Source organism: Zonotrichia albicollis, chromosome 13, assembly GCF_047830755.1.
Source record: "Zonotrichia albicollis isolate bZonAlb1 chromosome 13, bZonAlb1.hap1, whole genome shotgun sequence".
NCBI classification, from domain to species: Eukaryota; Metazoa; Chordata; class Aves; order Passeriformes; family Passerellidae; genus Zonotrichia; species Zonotrichia albicollis.
This window is the reverse complement of record NC_133831.1, coordinates 4659282-4677405: the sequence shown is the minus strand read 5'-3', so window position 1 is coordinate 4677405 and position 18124 is coordinate 4659282.

Sequence of the window (18124 nt, the reverse complement as noted above, 5' to 3'; positions counted from 1 at the left end):
AAGACATAAAGAAAACAAAATTATAATGACTGGTACAAAGGGAGGGAAGGAAGGAAGAAGGATGATTCTCAGGAAATGGGTTTGGGCAGATCCCGCTGCAGTGACATCTCACACTCTGGGTCAGGCTGACCTACCCACTATCTTCCACCACCTCCTTCAACACCTGACTTTTTAAAGTGCCATTTGAGAGGCTGTGGCCTGTGATAAATTTATTTACTTTGAAGTCCCACATTTCTTGCTCTTGTAGCACCCCAGCCCATGAAGAAAGAGGACGTGGGGTGTTGTGGTGAGGACAAGGGTGGATACTCCTGCTCTGGGTGTAATGGGAGACACAAGTCTTATATTTCCCCATTCCTGTGAAAGGGGAGATGTTGGTGCAGCATTGCACTCCCACACCCAGCCCACACAAGCCTGGCAGCGCTGACTTCTTTGCTTTCTTTCTTTGGGGGAGAGAATATCGCGGTGTACTTGGTTTCATAATGGAAAAAGAGACATTTTTGGCCTTTGGCCATAGTAATTAACATGTCAGCAATCTGTGAGAGAAGGCATTGCTGTCTGTCTGTCTGTCTGGGCTTCCTGTGGGCCTGCACTGTCACCCATCCACTGGTGTGTGTGTAAATCTCTGGTGCTTGCATGGCACAGCCAGCAAAGCCCTCAGGGTGAGGATGATGTGTCAGAGCATGGCCCAAGGGTGATTATTCCCCTGCTCTGTGGGCAAGCCCTGTCTCTTTAGACAAAGGGATGGAAACCAGTGTTATGGCCTCTGTGTATCTCAGAAAGCATCTCTTTGCCTTTAGTTTCTCAGAAGAACTCAGCTGATAGAATCACAGGATGGTTTGGGTCAGAAAGGACCTTTACAGCCCATCTCATTCCAGCCCTGCCATGAGCAGGGACAGCTCCCATTAACCAGGTTCCTCAGAGCCCCATCCAGGAATGGGCACCCACAGCTTCTGTGCACAACCTGCTCCATTCACTGCCTGGAGAGCAAAATCCTAAAGGACTAATTGAATTAAAAGGATGAACTGGGGAAAGCTGAGCTAACAGTCTTAATTAACAGTGCTCTAATGTACAGGCAGCAATGGAGTCATGTTGTGTGCTTGGCATAGAAGAGTTAAGGGAGTGATAGGCTTTAAAACCAGCATTTTTGAAAATATTTTATCATGTAGAAATGTGTTAGAAGTTCATGTTGGGAGCTGGCTGTTTCATGGTGTGATTTGAATTGAATCATGAAATAGTACAGGGTGCTTTATATCCCTTTTTCCCTAATGTTGCCACTATGGTTGCAAATGTGTTGCCTTAGAGCAGGAAGCACTGCTCTCAAAGGTTAAGAAACCCCAACTAACCAACCAAAACCCCACAAAAATATCTCCAAACCAGGATCCAGGCACCAGCAGTGATCCCAACCCATGACTTTGGGCCATGCCACTGCTCCCTCTGCATTTTCCAAGTGTCCTTAAGGGTAGGAAAAGGCTAACTGCAATATTAAAAAAGGAATGATGCTAAAAACAAGAAGATAAATGATTGTGCTCAGCCTCCAGGTTTAACATATGGTGTGGAGAAGCAAATGGGTCGTGGTGACAGCCCCACATGCCCTGTAATGGATGGTGGTGTCCAAGGGGAGATGCACACAGCCCAGCTCCACTGGAACCAGCTGAATTTGGGCACCAGGGAGGAAAGGGTGCCTCAGCCTCAATGAGTGCAACGTGATGGATGTGCCATGTCCCAGCCAGAGCTGAAAGCTGAAATCTATCCAGGTGGTTCTGTGCAAGGAGACACAGGAACTCCTGCTCTGGGAGAGGTTGTGTCCTTGCTGAGGGGCAGGGGCCGAGTGAAGTGGATTTTTTGGTTTTGTTTGTGTTGTTAGTTGCTTTAAAGCCTCCTGAAAGCATTTTTAAGTATCACAGACTTACTGTGTGAGGAAGGAAGGAATTATGGGCTTTCACCCTAATGCTGTCTGAGACTTCTAACTGTAGGATGTGGTGCTTGCACACCACTGACTGTGTTTTAGGGGATTAATGACTGAAGATGTGAATCTTTGTGGTTGGAAGGAAAAGCTTTGGGCTTCCTGACTCTGTGAGCTGAAAGGCAGCTCTTGAAACCTTCTGCGTACCTGACTCCAAAAAATATCCAGTGCCCACAGAAAATAGTCCCAAACATTTTGAGGGAATTGGCTCAGAGAAACACAATTCCCCTGAAAGGGTTAATCTTCCCCATGGAGTTTGCACAACCTCCTGGTCTCCACTGAGTGTGTAGCCCTGTTTTTGATTTTCTCCTGTTCCTCCATAGTGCCTGCTCAGCCTGTAGGATGCTCTGTTGTGGGTGAGGAGGGGAAGCAGGGCTGATGGAAAAGGGTTTGTCCATCTGTTAATGTGTGGTGGTCTCATGTTACCGAGGTCACTTTTGCCACCATGGCTCCCCAGAGCTGCTGCCTGCTCTGGATTTGGGCTGCCCTTGAGGAATCCTTGCTGCTGTGCTGTCCAGCCTGCAGCTGTGCGTCTGGAGCAGGGTTACTGTGCAGAACAAGGAGGGACAGCCCCTGTGAGGCTGATCCTGCTCCATCCCAGCTGGGGCAGCCCTGAGGGGCCTGCCAGGGTCCCACCTGGATGTGTGAAACACCTGCAGAGGCCTTTCCCTTTCCAGAGTGACACCAGAGCTGTTTGCACAAGCAGGGCAGCATTCACACATCAGACTCCATCTGAGTGTATTCATTGCTGGGAGCGGGGTCACTGGAATGGAGACTAATGCTGGCTTTCCTCTGGGAACGGGCAGTTATTTCACATCCATTAGCTTGCTGCTGGCACAGTACAGCTTGGCAGGAATGCTGCCAGAGCACCAGTAGAGCCTGCAGGATGGCCAGGGCACCATCCCAGGCCCTGGACATAAAGCAAATGCTTCCACAGAGAACTGGAAGCTCTTCAGGCTTGGTTTCCTTCACCTTCTGAAGCCCAGTTGTAGCTTGGGTTGTTCCTGGTTCTTAATGGATGTTTCTACATCTAACAAATTCCTGGTGCAGTAATTAGTTTTTCAATACCAAAGCATTTAAGTGTCTCAATTTTTACACTAATGAGCTGGGATTCCCCACGGGTTTTCTCACAAGCTGTTTCAGCATCACAGAATTTCTCTGTGCCAAATATCACTGGTATCTTCTGGGAAGAAGGAGTTTCTGTGACCCCTCTGTGCCATTAAGCTGGTTGCTTTCTGCCTGTGTCAAGGGTGACTTTGACAATCCAATCTATTCCAGGCAGCGGAGCTGCTCACTGATCTTTCAAATGAGCAGATTTCTGCTCACTTCCAACCTCAACCAGCTGAAGCTGCTCCTTCTCCTTGGTCTGATTTATTCAGCAGCTTCAGTGTGACTTGGGACCAGCAATAAAAGCAGATGTTGCTGGGGCACAACCCATCTCTTGTGTGCAATATTGGGAGGAATGTTGCTGGCACCTTTGTGCCAGTGCTCACAGGGACCTGGGGGTGGCATTCAGGTAAAGGTATAGGTAAAATCAGTGTTGGTAAAATCCCCCTTTCCCAAAATCCAGACAGCAGGACAGGCTGCTGCCTGCTCAGCTGCAAGCATCCCAAAATCGGCTCAGGCTGAGTCTCTCTGCCAGCATGTTAATGAGACAATTGACTACACTTTGCTAAATATTTACAGCATATTTACACCTGAATTTGAGCAATAAATCCTCTCACCCACAGCTTTGGGCTGTGAGAATGGTGCAACATACTGAAACAGAATAATCCCAAGAATTCCTAGATACCAGTTTTACCCAACAAACACAGCTCTGCTGCTGAGCTGTGGTCTCCTGAACTCCAGCAATGCAACTCTTGGAAGATTTAACAGGGAGACAGGCAGATGATTTAGCTGTTTGTCTGTGGTAGATGAAGAGGATAATCATGCTGGAGTGGAGGTAGCACCTGGAGAATGTGAAGGAAAGCAGGGATTTCCATGGCTGAGATGGGATTTTTGAGGATGTTTCATTAGATGTGTGCTGCCAAGAGGGACGGGGGAACAGCGCCTGTGCCTGGATGACAGTGAAAATGTGAGAAGGTAGTGAAAAATTTTCACAGAGGTGAAAATGATGAGAAGCAGGGCAATGGTGCTGTGAGGGGCCATCAGGAGCAGGTAATGAGGCATCCTGAGTGCCAGGAGCAGGAAATCTGGAGTTGGCTGCAGGACATCAAACCCTGCAGAGGGGTCAGGTGTGCTGAGCACAGCCCATGGAGGAAGGGGGGTACCAAAGGCTGCTCCTGGCAGCACTGACTGCACCCAGACAGACTGATTCTCACTGTGCAGTGACCTTACAGCTCTAGAAAACACAGGAAGGACTCTGGATCTACCTTTGAGGTCGTGTGTTTTGTAGAAAGTTTTTGGTTTTGCTGCCTTCATAAAAATATCATTGCCCTCAAGTACATTTTTGGACTGAACACGTCCATGGATGTTTCTACATCTAACAAATTCCTGGTGCAGTAATTAGTTTTTCAATACCAAAGCATTTAAGTGTCTTAATTTTTACACTGATGAGCTGGCCAGTTGCTGTTGTTACAGTGGTGGAACTGCAGCAGGTAATTCTCACTGTTTGCAATGAACAAGTCTGGGCTGCATTTTCTTGTTAAAAAAATGATGTTTGTGCACTCGATGAGCGTAAACCTAATGATAAAAACAGTGGGAACCAATCTGGAGGTGGTTTGCAATAAAGAGCACAGTACACACTGTCCCAGCCTAGAGCCTTAATTACTTTGAACAGCAACTAACTGCAAATTTTCCTCCCAGGTTAAGGAAAGAGAAGTGCCAACCATTTCAACTCCTTGCAGACACACAGTGTCCCCTTCTTTAGCTAAATGCACTAAACTGAAGAATCTGATATTCTCATTCTGAGTAAATGCTTACTGCCAAGAATATGCAGAGTGAGATTCACAGGATGTTCTCATTAAAATCTAGATCCTTGTAAACAGCAAAAGCCAAGGGGAAAAAAAATATAGGGCTTGAATTTACAAATGAAATCATATTTCATGCATAATTAAGAAGAAATTGTGAAATCTGCCCAGGCATGGGAAGCACTGCAGTTTGCTGCAGATGCAGCTGGCTCCCCAGGGCCTTGCCAGGGCTCCCAACTTGTTTATCCTAAGCAAAAAGCATTGCAAGGGGAGGAGGCTAAGCCCCAGCACCAGCAGTCTTCTCTTGTGGTGATCTGTGTTGAATTGGAAAAGCATGAAGGGTTTGAAACCCATCAGCCCCTTAGCAGGAGTTAGGTCTTTTTTTGTAATGTCTGAATAAGTAACACAGGTAGGAATTAAACAAAACCAAAATGAAACATGAAGAAATGAGAAAAACTGTCTCTGCTTACTGCACTAAAATGAAACTGGAGAGAACTCTCTCCTGCTCACCCATCCTTTCCTGTTTCTTCCTTTGTGCCCCTGGTTCCCCTCAGGCTGTATCTGGTAGAGATTCTCACCAGACAGCATTAATTAAAGAGCACCTCTCTCTCCAGAGCCCTTACACTCCTCTCTTGGGTCCATCCAGGCAGATTCAATTTTTCACCTTGAAACTTCTTTTTCTTCTTCTTAATCTGTGTGACTGCCTGGCCGTGCTTCTTAATTAGATGAGTTTTATTCTTTTAAATCTCATCCAGAAATACAATTTTATCAATTCTGCAGAGGTTCAGAGAAATATGAATGGCAGCTTCTTCCTATTCCACGATTTCCCAGCAGCTGCCACCAAGGGCTTGTGCAGTGGTGGAGTTTATGAAGTCAGGAGGGAAAGCTGTTCTGCAGTTAAACAGGAGATGCTGTGGTTGTGTCACAATCTGCCAGCTGTCATGAAGATACAGCTGAAAAGGCAGCAAGGGTGGAACTTGGAACACCTGGAGTGCTCTTTGTCCTGCAGAAATCCTCCCTGGCCTCAGTGGGGTGAGGCTGGGGCTCAGCAGTGGTGGATGAACGTGACAGTGGCCATGGGGGGCTCAGTGAGGGGTGTTGGCCCTGTGGGCTCAGAATTCCTATGGGATTCCTTAAGTTAACTCCTGAACTCCTGCTGAAGGTCCTGCCCATGGCAGCAGGAGAGGCTCAGCCTTCCTGAGCCCTGCCATGGATCAGCTGGGCTGGTATGGAGGGAAGGCCAAAGAGAGCACCGAGATAATCCTGTCAGACTGAGCAGTTCCTGCTTAGCCACTGGTGTCAGGGAGTGTCTTGGATTTCAGAGCAAAGCCATCTTTGCCTTGTCTCATGCAGAGACCCTCAGCTGGATCAGGGGTGTAAATTTTGGGTGTCAATAGAGATTCCTCAAACACCTGCTTAGAAAAACCAGACCCAGGAAAGCTCCCAGAAGAGCTGTCAGAGCCAAGCTGTGTCTCCTATCCTGAAGGTGAGATTCAAAAAGTGAATTTCAGCTCCAGTGTTTCCCTTGCAAGGTGTCAGGTGTGGGATTTGGGATTTGTTTCCTTTCTGGGACATCCCAGGAGCTGCCACGGACACTGAGGCCTCCTGAGGGGCCCTGTTTGCCCTGGGACACTCTGGGCTCCTTGCACCTGATCCTCTGAAGTGCTCCTCTAATTAAATTTAAGATCCAATTATTTAAAAGGTCTGTGCATGCCAAAAGTTTGATATTAATATGACTTGGGAGCCTGCAATTCAGCACTTTAACACAGACAATGGCCCAGGGGCTCCTGTGACTGCTGGTCTGCATCAGCAGTGGCTGCCTCTGAAATGTGTCTGTACCTGACACACTGAGCTCACTCATCTTCCACCCATGGAGGGTGGAACTGGGTGTCCCTCTCCAAATCCCAATAATGTCCCCACCACCAGGCTGCTCTCACCTCCAGCTCAGCAGCAAGGCTGGTTTTTAGCAGTCAGATTTGCTGTTTTCAAGCATGGAGCCAGAAGGAAGCTGGAGAATGCAGTTAATTTAAATGGACTTGTTCACTTAGAAAATCCTCTGCTAATTCCTGCTGTTTTCCAAGCTGCTAAAAAATTTAAGAAGACAATAATGTATGTCACTGTAGACAAGTAAAATAGCACAATTACTTGTGTTTTAATTTTTTTAACCTCCTTTGTCTTGCAAACTTGCTAGAAGGTTGAAAACTAGGATGTAAAGAGAATAATTAAGAATAATAAGAGGTAGGATTTGTATCAGAACGGTTTTAGAGTGGGATAAATCAAATATCTGCATGTAGGAACATGCAGACCATTTACTTTTTGCTTGTCTAGGAGCAGCCTGAGCCTGTGTTGTTTCCCTGAGACAACCTCCAGGTACAAGAAGTACAGCACTGTGGCTGTACCTGTTCTTTTGTGCAAGCCAGCTCCAGCTGGGATGTGGAGGCAAAAGGAAAATATTGTTTCACCTGGCTTCTCCAGTAAATCTGTCTCCTGGATGTGACTGGAAATCTGATGATGCACTTCAATTATTCAGCTAATTGGGAGACGAGTTAATTTTTGTGTCAAGCTGTGCAAATAAGTCAATGGGTTTAAAATCCTCCCAGCCCAATACAACTCTTTTTGACATGCCTCTGAAAGCCCTTTCCTTTTTATGCTTTCCTCTACGCTAAAAGAGAGGTTAATATTATTTATTTTTTCCAGAAAGAAAAAAAACATAATATCAAGTGTTTTGAAAGCTGTGACCTGGAGGCTTTCATTGTGCTGTGCAGTCAAGGGCAAGGCTCATATTCAGAATAGCAGAGAGACAGACAACAACATGGATCAACATTATTAAAGTTATTCAGCTGAAAGAGAAAAAAAAAAAAACAACAACCACACCAATACCCCAGACATCAAATATTTACTGGTAAGTGCAGTGAAACAGGTAAAAAGAGGTGGTGTTCTGAGTTTTAAAGACCAAATTACCTTCCCAGCAAAAAGGCTGCTGAGTGAGGTTTCCATCCCACCAGCAGCTGTGGCTTTTCTGTGAAATAATGGGGCAATTATGCCTTGTTGACCTCAGGAGTGTTTGTAGGGAACAGGAGGAGAAGCAGGAGCTGGTCAGGGCACACTGGCCCGGAAGGGGGAGCATCACCCACCAGCAGCAGCTCCGCACTGTCTCTGGGACAGCAAAGATGGATTCTAGTCTGTTTTCTTTTTTTTCCTTGCAGATAATGCCCTGTGTTGCTCTGGCTGCTGGAACAGTTCAGTCCCACACATCAGCTTTGCCTGGTGCCAAAAGGGTGAGTGGGTGCCCAGGCTGAGCAGGGGACAGGGAGGAAGCTCATGTCCTGATGTCCCCAGCTGGGTGCTGCCCAATCTCCCTTCCCCAGCTCAAAGGGCAGCCTAAGGTGGGAGCACTGCAGCAGCACAGATGGGCTGAGCTGCAGAAGGGAACAGAGCACTTCCCCAGATTTTCCCTCCAGTGCCTGAGCTTCTGAGGCTAATGAAGCTTTAAGGGATAATGTGAATTGCTGCATAAATTGATATCCTTTGCTAATTGCATCAGCATTTTGCTTTGATGATATTCTAGTATAAGGTGCCAAGAAACTAATAACATACAACAGCAATAGCTATGTTACAAAAAACAAAAGTTGATGATTGACTGATTGATTGATTGATTGAGCATCTGATGATTTGTGGAGCTGAGTCAGGTCACCAGGAAAGGTTTTGAAAAGTTCAATGGAAAAATATTTCAACATAGTAAAGGATCATCACTTTAAAAAAAAAAAACAACCCCCAAACACTGTCAGAACATGATTCAGGCTACTCAGAGGAAGGTCACCTTGTTCTGCTGGCTGACATGAGACTTCTCACCACCCACAAGTTGCTTCAATCCTCTCTTGCTTTTCCCCCTCTCTGCCTGCCAGCCAGTCATCCTGGCCCAGCTGCAGGAAATCAGGTGGCCAGAAAACCCTGCTGAGGGTCTCCAGAGCCAAATGGCTCCCAGGCCAGGGCTGCTGTGAATACCTCACCAGCGTTTTCATGCCAAATTGGACAGAGGCAATTGGAAAGAGAGCTGCTGGCTCTCTTTAGCTCAGGGTCTGACAGAAGGAAAAGCCCTGGTACTCCTGCACTCTGCTGCCTCTCTGTCAGATGGTTGATGGCAAACAAATTGTTATTACCTTGGCAGTTGGTTGGAAAGAGAAACTCATTCACTCCATCTTTTTAAGGACATAAAAAAGCTCATTGAAGTGATGCCATTCCCTGAGAGCCAGGGGCTGTGTCCTGCATGGCTGTGACCTCATTGCTGCTCCTGGCCACCCTGTTCATCCTTATTTTGGACACTTCTGCCTCGACCTTGTGGCAACCTCCTCTCACTGCTGTGGTGTTGACAAATGCATTTCATGTTTCCATCTTCTGTGCTCCCTCCCCATCTCCACTGTGTGAACCAGAGGTGTTTGCAGGGACAGCAGGGTCACAACGGTGGCACCAAAGCCAAGAGCTGAGTTTGCTGTCCTGCTGAAGGCAAGGATTCTGTGCCTTTATTTTCTTGGGTGTAATTAGTGATGGAAGCTGTTTGTGATGGCTGAGGAAGTGGCTGACTGGCCATGGTGTGGGAGGTGGGTGCTCAGCCAGCAGGACAGGGACAAACCCAAACATCCCAAACCCAAACATCCTGACAGATCCTGGGAACACAAAACCCCTGTAAACCATGGACAGAAGCACTGCTGCCTCCTGAAAAGATATAAAGTTTGAATGAGGAGAGAGTAGAGGTGAGCCCAAAGGTGCAGGGCCATGGGATGTGTTTGGGGATGTGCACACACCCACCTCCTTGTCAGGGGTTAAATCACACCTCAGTGGTCGACAAAAATCATCCAAGTTGCATGAAAGCATTGCTAATTTCCAAATGAAGGAAGAACTGAAGAATTCCATTGAAACCACCTGGGTTATCCACCAGGATTTCCTCACTTTTCAGCTCCTGCCCCTCTGCTTCACCTGCATTATTTTTATTCCCATGTATTCCTTTTTTCATTGACACCAAGCATGTCACTGGAAAGTCTTATTGAATAATATAGAAATGTCTACAGGAAAATACATTGCTAAAGAGATTTCTGCAAGCAAATAATTTCGAGCCAAACTAATTTATTTCTGAGATGGAGCTACATATGCATAGATCTGTGTTTATCCTCACAGGACTTTAGATGTTGTGCCTGTGCCATTCCTTTAAACCAGTGGAGGAAATACAGGCTAAAAAAATATATGTATTAAAATGGGAAGGATGAGAAGAACTCTCATGATCTCAGCTCTGCATCCCTGAAAACTATCCAGAAAAAAATTATGGGTGTTTTGTCCAGGTGCTCAGGCTGATTGTACTGGAAGAAGTCAGTCCTCACTTGGATAAAGGATAAGATGATTAAACTAAGGATAAAATGATTAAGTTTATTTGAAGTTTCTGTGGTCATGGGCAGCAATGTCTAAATCACACCAACAATTGCTATTAAGTCCTGCCAACATGAAGAATTTCTTGTTTAATCTGATTCCACTTTTCACATTAATTTAGCTAAATGAATGCAAGTCACAGTATATTGAGAGAGTGGCTTACTTTAATTAATCTTAAACCACTTCCAGGTCAAATGCAATAACTAGGAAGAAGTCACAAAAACTGATATTAGTGTGTCTGTATAGGGATTTCCCTGTTTAATTAAATGGGGTTTAAGTCTTGCTTTTATATAACGTGATGCAACTTTCATGTGCAAAGATTTGGATCAGTTAACCAACCTTAAAAATTTAACTCTAAAAAGTTACAAATTAATGAAATAATCAGAGATGCCAGCAGGAAAAACAAATGAGAGAGATCCAGGACACAATTTTCATTACTCTGTTGGTTTAACCATTGGATTTCCCTGTCCCTGCTGGCCCTGCAAGCTGTGGCCCTGGGCTGCTGCATGAGGTAGGTGTGAAGCAGCTGAAATCTGGTCTTGAGCTTCTCCTTTCCTGCACATTCCTGACACATAATGAATTTCTCTTGCTTTTTAAGCAGGGTGGTGAAAGCAGGGGCACTGCAGCACTTGGGTTTGGTCCAGCTGGGGGCTGAGGTAAGGGTGGAGCTCTGATGGATCATTTGCTGATTCAGGATAGGGGCTCTGTGCCACAATTCCCAAATGAGTGGATCCCAGACCTTGTTCCCCCACAGCCAATTATACAGCTCTTATCAATTTTATGCTTTGTTGAGTATTTTTAAACCAGCCCAAAGGAGCTGTGTAAGTATGGAAAATAATTGCTAACAGCACCGTTCATAACTCTTCCTCTGCTCCCAGTTTATGCCTCCACACTTGATGTTACCCATTATGCAGAGATCAATGTGTCAAAATGAGGTAGATTTACAGTGACGATAATTCTGCTTCTGAGTTTGAAAAAAAAAGAGTGTGATATTTTCACTGAGTTAATCAAAGGAATTCAAAGGGGGTTTAAATCTTTCAATTTTCCATGGCTCATGGAGGAGATGAAAAGGGTTTGACCTCTAGTAAACCAGCTGAATTCATGTGGTGGCTCTGTAGATAAATAAAATGTCCACCCAGACAGAATATTGATTACTTAGGTGCCATTTGCTGAATCCCAAACAGGACCATCAAACACAGCGGCAAGGAAGTGTCATAAAATACATCAGGGCATCCCAAGTGTTGGGCTTAATGCAGAAAGACAAGTTAAATAAGTGGTATTACACTAACAGGGCTGAGGAGTGGCAAGATGCATTGTTCCAGTGCATTATTCATGGCACTGGCAGGAGCCCCACTCACACTGGCACCTGCTTTAGGGGCAGCTGATAAAGGCACTGAGGTTGTGATGGCAAATTTGGCCTCCCAATGCTCTCACCTGGCACTGAGACAGGGGCTTTGGCCAGGTGATTTACCTGAGAAAGAATTTCCCATCTGTGCCATTTGCAGCTGCTTTTTTCAAAGTGTTGGTTGTGGATCAGAGCTCACTGGCTGCTGAGGTGACCAACTGGGGACACTGGAAGTGCCATTGCTGGGGACAGTGGCCACTCTCACACAATGGTGGGATCAACACACAGGGGAGGATCCATCACCTCTTTAGACATTAGGAATGAAAGAGTTGGGTTTTTTCACCTCCTAAGAGACCAAAACCCTGGATGGATATATCCACCTGATTTAAACAAAAAACCCCAAAAAACCCAAACCAAACAAAAAAAAATCCAAAACCCCCCAAAAAACCCCCAAAACAAAGAAACAAACCCACAAAACAGAACCAAAGCCAAACAAGCGAACAAAAGGAGGCAAATCTGGGGAGTTTGAGTGGTTGTCTGATTTCTGAGCAGAGGCCCTGTGCCTCTGATCCTGTGAGGGATTATCACAAGCGGGCAGAGGGTACAGAATCACCCTCCCCACCTGTCAGGGATCTCTTCCATTCTGAGCAGTGGTGTGGGAAGCAAGAGAAGAGGATTATGGAAAATGTGGAATGAAAGATTCACTTTTCTTTGACTTCCTTATGGAAGTGAGCTCTGGTCAGTCCTTCTGGGTGTTACATTGGTTTTACTATCAGAAAAAACTGAACCAGTAGCAGGGTACAAAGAGACAAAGTTACAGATATTCTCCATGAAAGAAATTAAAATCAGTAACTTCTGCTCTTTTATATATTTGTGCAAGAAGTCACCATGAAATCCATATCCTGTTTCACCTTTTTTTCTGCAGAAAATACAAAAACTGCAATTAATTTTGAGTGTAGCAGCACTGCTGGAAGAAGTGCTCATAAGCCAAACCTCAGACTAACAATCTGGTTAGTAATATTTCCAAGTTGAGATAATTTTGGACTTGTCATCTTTGGCCAAAGTTCCAAGCCAGGCATATTTTGTATTAAATATTTTATGTGTCATGAGGCAAAAATGAAAATAAACCTGGACTTATTTCATAGATCTGCCTTCAGACAGAGCTGTAAGGACTGTTTGTTTGTTTGGCTTTTCTTGGATGACAGTGGATTCAGATTGAAAGAATATGTGCAGAATAATCCTTTCAGCAGATGTGGGTATCACCAGTAATTCTTGTAGCAGGGCCTGAACCTCTGGATCTGAGCAGAGCAATGGGGTGGGTCTGGGTCTGATGGGGGTATGGACACTTTCACCCTGCTCTGGAAATGTTGAAGGGAATGAATTCAGAAAGAGAGCCCTATTTACAGCAATTTGTGCCTTTCAGGGTTCATCCAAAGCCAGGCTCCCAGGGGTCTGCTGAATTACTGCATGAGCTGAGGTCAGTGCCTCAGTTCCTTCTAAAGGGCTTTTTTATTGCTGGGATTTGGTGTAAATGGGGGGATGGACTTGCTCAAACATCTCCCTGGACCCAAGGAAGCAGAAGAGCAGGACAAGGATGGCTGGATGAGAATCTGCCAGCCAAAGAGGAACCTGCAGGTGTTATGGTTTGTGCTAGTATTTGGCCATAGGGGGAGAATTATGAAAATTTCTGAGATAAAAACCCCAACAGTTGAAGACCAGGGTTTTTGAGAAAAAACCCAAAAGAATTCTGTCCAATTCTGTTCAATTCAGTATCTAAATATCTTAGAAGTCAGACTGTAGGTTCTATGTCTGATGGCACACCTGAACTAGCACCAGCTCTTTGGTGTTAATGAGGGAAAACCCCCAAAAGCAGAGAGGGGTTTTATGCTTTGGCATGGGCTGTGCTGCTGGAGGGACCTGGTAGGGTTTGCACACAGCCCTTGCTCTGTACATCCTGTGTTTGAGGACATATCTGGGAGGTTTCCTGCATTTTAACAGGCACAGGTTTGGAATTTGGGACACAGGAATAGGCTCCAGTGCTCACTGAGCTGGTGCTGGATTGCCAAAATCCCATTTCTGCCTGGGCTGACTTAACGTGATTTTGTGCCTGTGAGGTGAGAGATAAAGTGGATTTTCCTGGGGCTATGAGCACAATATCTAATCTCTATCCCCTGGATTTTGAATGGTGTGATTTCAGGTTAATAATTAACAGTGCAGGCTAATGGAAATAAATGTGTCAGCTGCACTGATTGCTGGGGCCCTTTGTTTTCTTATGGCTGCCCATGTTTTGGAAATGGAGGAATTCCCAGAAGAGGCTTTGCTGATTTGTTTGTACAAGGAGCCATTTGGTCCATCCCATCCTCAAATCTTCCCTTGTCCACTTTGATGCCCTGGTGGTGCTGCTCTCCCTCAGCTGCTTCTTTCCAGGCAGGAATATCAAACAGGGGGGATACAATTTTACAGATAAGAAGGTTGTATAATTAAACAGAGCTTCTATAAGTGCATTAAGGTTTAGCCAGATGCCTGGTTGCAGAAACTTGATTTTAAGATACCAGACTATCCTCCTGCCATAAAAAGACAAAAGTCATATCCATCCTAGAGATGGGAGACACAAAAGTGGGATTCTGTGTCACTTCTCCCTTCTCTGAGCTCAGTGTTCATTGTAACAGGGGGACAATTTTTTATTATTAATGATTACTTATTTTCCTCTTCTTTTCTTATGGTCCTGGCTGGGCACAGACGACCAAGGAAATAAAATCCTGGTGACATCTAGTGGCAGCTGGGGCTTCTCTGAGGCATTAGAGGTGAGAGTGCTTCTGCTCTGGGCATTTCAGCAGGCTGTGCACACAACAGAGATGGAAATGAACCTTTCAAGACCAACAGACTCCCACAATCTGAATTTAGAGACTTCCCCATCTTGCTCAAGGACAATATTGCTGGAATGGCTTTGATTTGTGCAGCAGCCTAAGCAGTCCTGTCCTACCTTCCTGGTCACACCCAGCACCTGTGATGCTTTGGAGGCACCAGAAATAGGTGATGTCACCAAAGTAAATAAATCCAGATTTCCTTTAGAACAGTCCCTGATGTCCCACTGCCTGGCTGTGTGCTCAAATGTATCACAGGAAAATCGGTTTGCAGATGCCTGGTGAGAGAAATTTGGGCCAATTACAGAAATATTTTGAAAAGCCAATTTGCAAGGAACATAACGTGGCACTACGTGTTAATTAGCAAATCCAAAAGGAAATACTGAGTGAAGCTGGGAGATTTGGGGTGGGTGGTAGAACACAGGCTGCTTTCATGCCAAGGAAAGCTGGTGCTTAGACAAGGAACATTGATGTGATTTGAGTTTGGACACGAAGTTTGGGCAGCCTGCAAGAACAGGCTCCTGCCAGTGTGCATCAGCAATTGGAGGTGAGTGTGGCTGAGGAGAGGCTTGGAAAACAACGACTGCAGAAAGGAAGCAACACCTGTGTTCTGCAGGGCTCCTGGCAGCTGCTTCCCCCAGGGCAGCCTCAGGGAAGGGTTACCCTCATTAAGGCAGAGCGCAGATGCCAGCTTGGTCTTTTCCCATTGCTCTGTGCCTGGAATGGGGAAAACAAGCTTTGATTTTGTGATGAATGAGTGAAATTGTATTTGGGTTGTGCTCGAACAAATCAGCAGTAATTTCAGAGTGCCTGAGCCAGGGACAAGGCTGGCACGTGGGGCAGCACTGTGTTTCTGTGTGTTTCTGCTGTTTCTGTGTGTTTCTGCTCTCTCAAGCAGCCACAGCCTGGCATGAGCTGGGCACTGCCTCACCCAGCCAGGACTGTCAGATCCAAACACAGAATCAGCACACACACAGACATACACACACACACTCACACAGACCCACATTCAATGAAATAAAAAATACCAGAAGTGCACAGCCAGGCAGTTCATCCCTGCCACTCACCATCTGCCCCTGCAGTCCCACATCTCCCCTGGTCATCCAGCTGGCCTGGCGGCTGCTGTGGGCAGCTGGGCAGAAGCCTGCACATGTCCTGCACTCATGGATTGCTGGGGAGGCTTGAAAGAGAGAGATTATAAAGGAAACTGAGGCTCTTGGTGCAGTTGACAGGTTTCATCATGGCCAGTCAACACAGCACGTGTCCAGCTAGGAGTGGGGGTGGCCCATCATGTATAATTCATCAGGAAATGAGAGCTGCAATTATGATGTGTTTGCACAGCAATGTGCCTGTAATTACTGGATATATTTACACCCATTACAGCTCAGTACAGAGAAAATGAACCCCTTCCCCTTTCATGCTGCAGTGATTCGAATCCTCAGAGTAGTCAGGGCTCAGACCACCAGCACTCTCCCAGGAGGAAAAAGCAAGCAGTCTCCTTTTTAACAGGAACTCAGGTTAAAAATGATTATTGGGTACCAATCAGGCTGCAGGTAAGCTGTGGGAATACAAGAACCCTACAAATAAAGAGGCAGAAAGAAAACCCCTGGAGGGAGCAGGCTGCAGAGGGGGGAATGCAGCACATCCCAGGCTCCAGATGTGGCTGCAGAAGGCTCCTGCCTGCCTTCCCTGGCTCTGTGCTGCAGGACAGGAGTGGCAATCCCATGGGAAGCTGTCTCCTTCCTCTGCTGCACCCCAGGTGAGAGCTGAACCCAGTGCAGGTGAGCAGAAGAGCATCCTGCAGCCCATTCAGCCTGGGCTGCACAGAACCTTCAGTAGCTCAGATCTGTTAGTGGCGACTTCACTCAAGGCCATGTGCATAAAGTGCCAGCCAGAGTGAATTATGGAGGCAAGGTCTGACCATGGATAAATGTTTCCAGACTGGGGATTCACTTTTGTTTATAAACACCTAATGCTATTTTTTCATTCAAGTCCAATTTGCAAAATGTAGTTGAGAACAGAGCTCCCTGCAAACCTCAACCTCGGGGCTTGTCTGCAGGAGGAACTCTACCTGCATTTCTCCTGTAGTCAAAATGTAAGTGAATTAAAATAAATCCAATTATGGCCATGTTGTCTCTGATGGAGCACATCCACACAGGCTCACCATCTGCTTTAACTAATCTCTGCTCTGAATTCATAGCCCTGTGTTGTTCAAGTTAGTCTTCTGGGGTATTTTTGGGTAAACAAAGATTAAATCTGTTCAAAAATATGATTTACAGCAATGTTTATGTAAGGGTGTTCTACATAACTTCAGTCTTGTTTTGAGCTGTTTTCCATGCAATATTAATCTGTTTTGCAACTGATGAAATGAAATGTGTGCTAACTCTTAATGTGCAATCCCTCACCTTGGACTGACAATGGTTTATGCTGGCTTTTGTTGAAAGGGTTCCTGATTGGGTTGAATTTTGTTGAAGTAAGTCAATGACCTGGAGAGCCATTCTGTGTTTAGGAGTTGCCTGTGTTTAAATGGGGCTTAAAGTTGTCACACCTGTAACTGAACTGTTTCAATGCATTTTATGTATGCACAATCAGGTTCCAGGTAATCTATGGTCCTTCAAGACAAGTCAGAAAGTGCATGCAATTTCTTAAGAGGAGCCTGCTGTATACATGAAAGCAGATTCAAGATGTTATTTTCATTACTTACTTGCTTTAGACCTTTGTTTTCTCTCTCCCTCCTTACATTTTTTACCGGTTGTTTCCAGGAAAGACCTTCCAGTGCTGCTCCTGGCAGAGGGACACCATGAGAGCTGGCATGATTTCATGTGCCACCACAGACATGGACCTTCAGGACCCTGAGTGTGACCAGAGTTGTGTGCAAATCCCAATCCCACTCCTCCTGCCCCAGGTAAACCACCAGTGGCTTTATATCAGCTTTTTCCCAGGGCTAATGGGTCTCCAGTTAACAATTTCTTCTGTCTGTTGGGCACCAATCTAACAGAGATGTGGTCACAGTGATCTAACAAGGCTCCAAGTCATGTTGATAAGTGAGATCTGTTTATGGGTACTATAATTTCATTCAAGGCCTGTTGCATAAAGTGCCAGTCAGAATGAATTAAGCACAAAAATCCTGATGTTTCCTAAATTCAGTGGCAAAACTTTTAATATTCTCTTAACCTTTGAATTTCTCTGTTGCTGTTGCTCATCAAAATGTGGTGGTGTGCTGTTGTGTGGAGGAGAGCTTCTAAAGAGGGGACTGTGCCACTTCAACTAAATAACAGAACCCAAAGGAAATTTAGGACTTTTGATGCTGTGGCTGACCCAGAAGACAAAAGATGTGTGACAAATCTCCTCTGGTGGCTCCAAAGAAAAATAAAATGCTGGTCCAGAAGCATTATTGCTCATGAGTCCTGAATGGCTCATCAAAACTGAGCTGGTGCTGGTACCAGGCGTATCAGGCAGCCAAAATGCTGGGGTTACTGGAGGAGGGCAGGCCGTGGGATTTGGGTGGAAGTAGCAGGAGGTGCCTTTATTTGTGGCATTTCCCCCTGCCCAGGCAGCCCATCCCTGGCTTGTGGCAGCACCCCCAGGAGCCTTTAAAATCCTGTTGTCACCCTGGCAGAAGGTG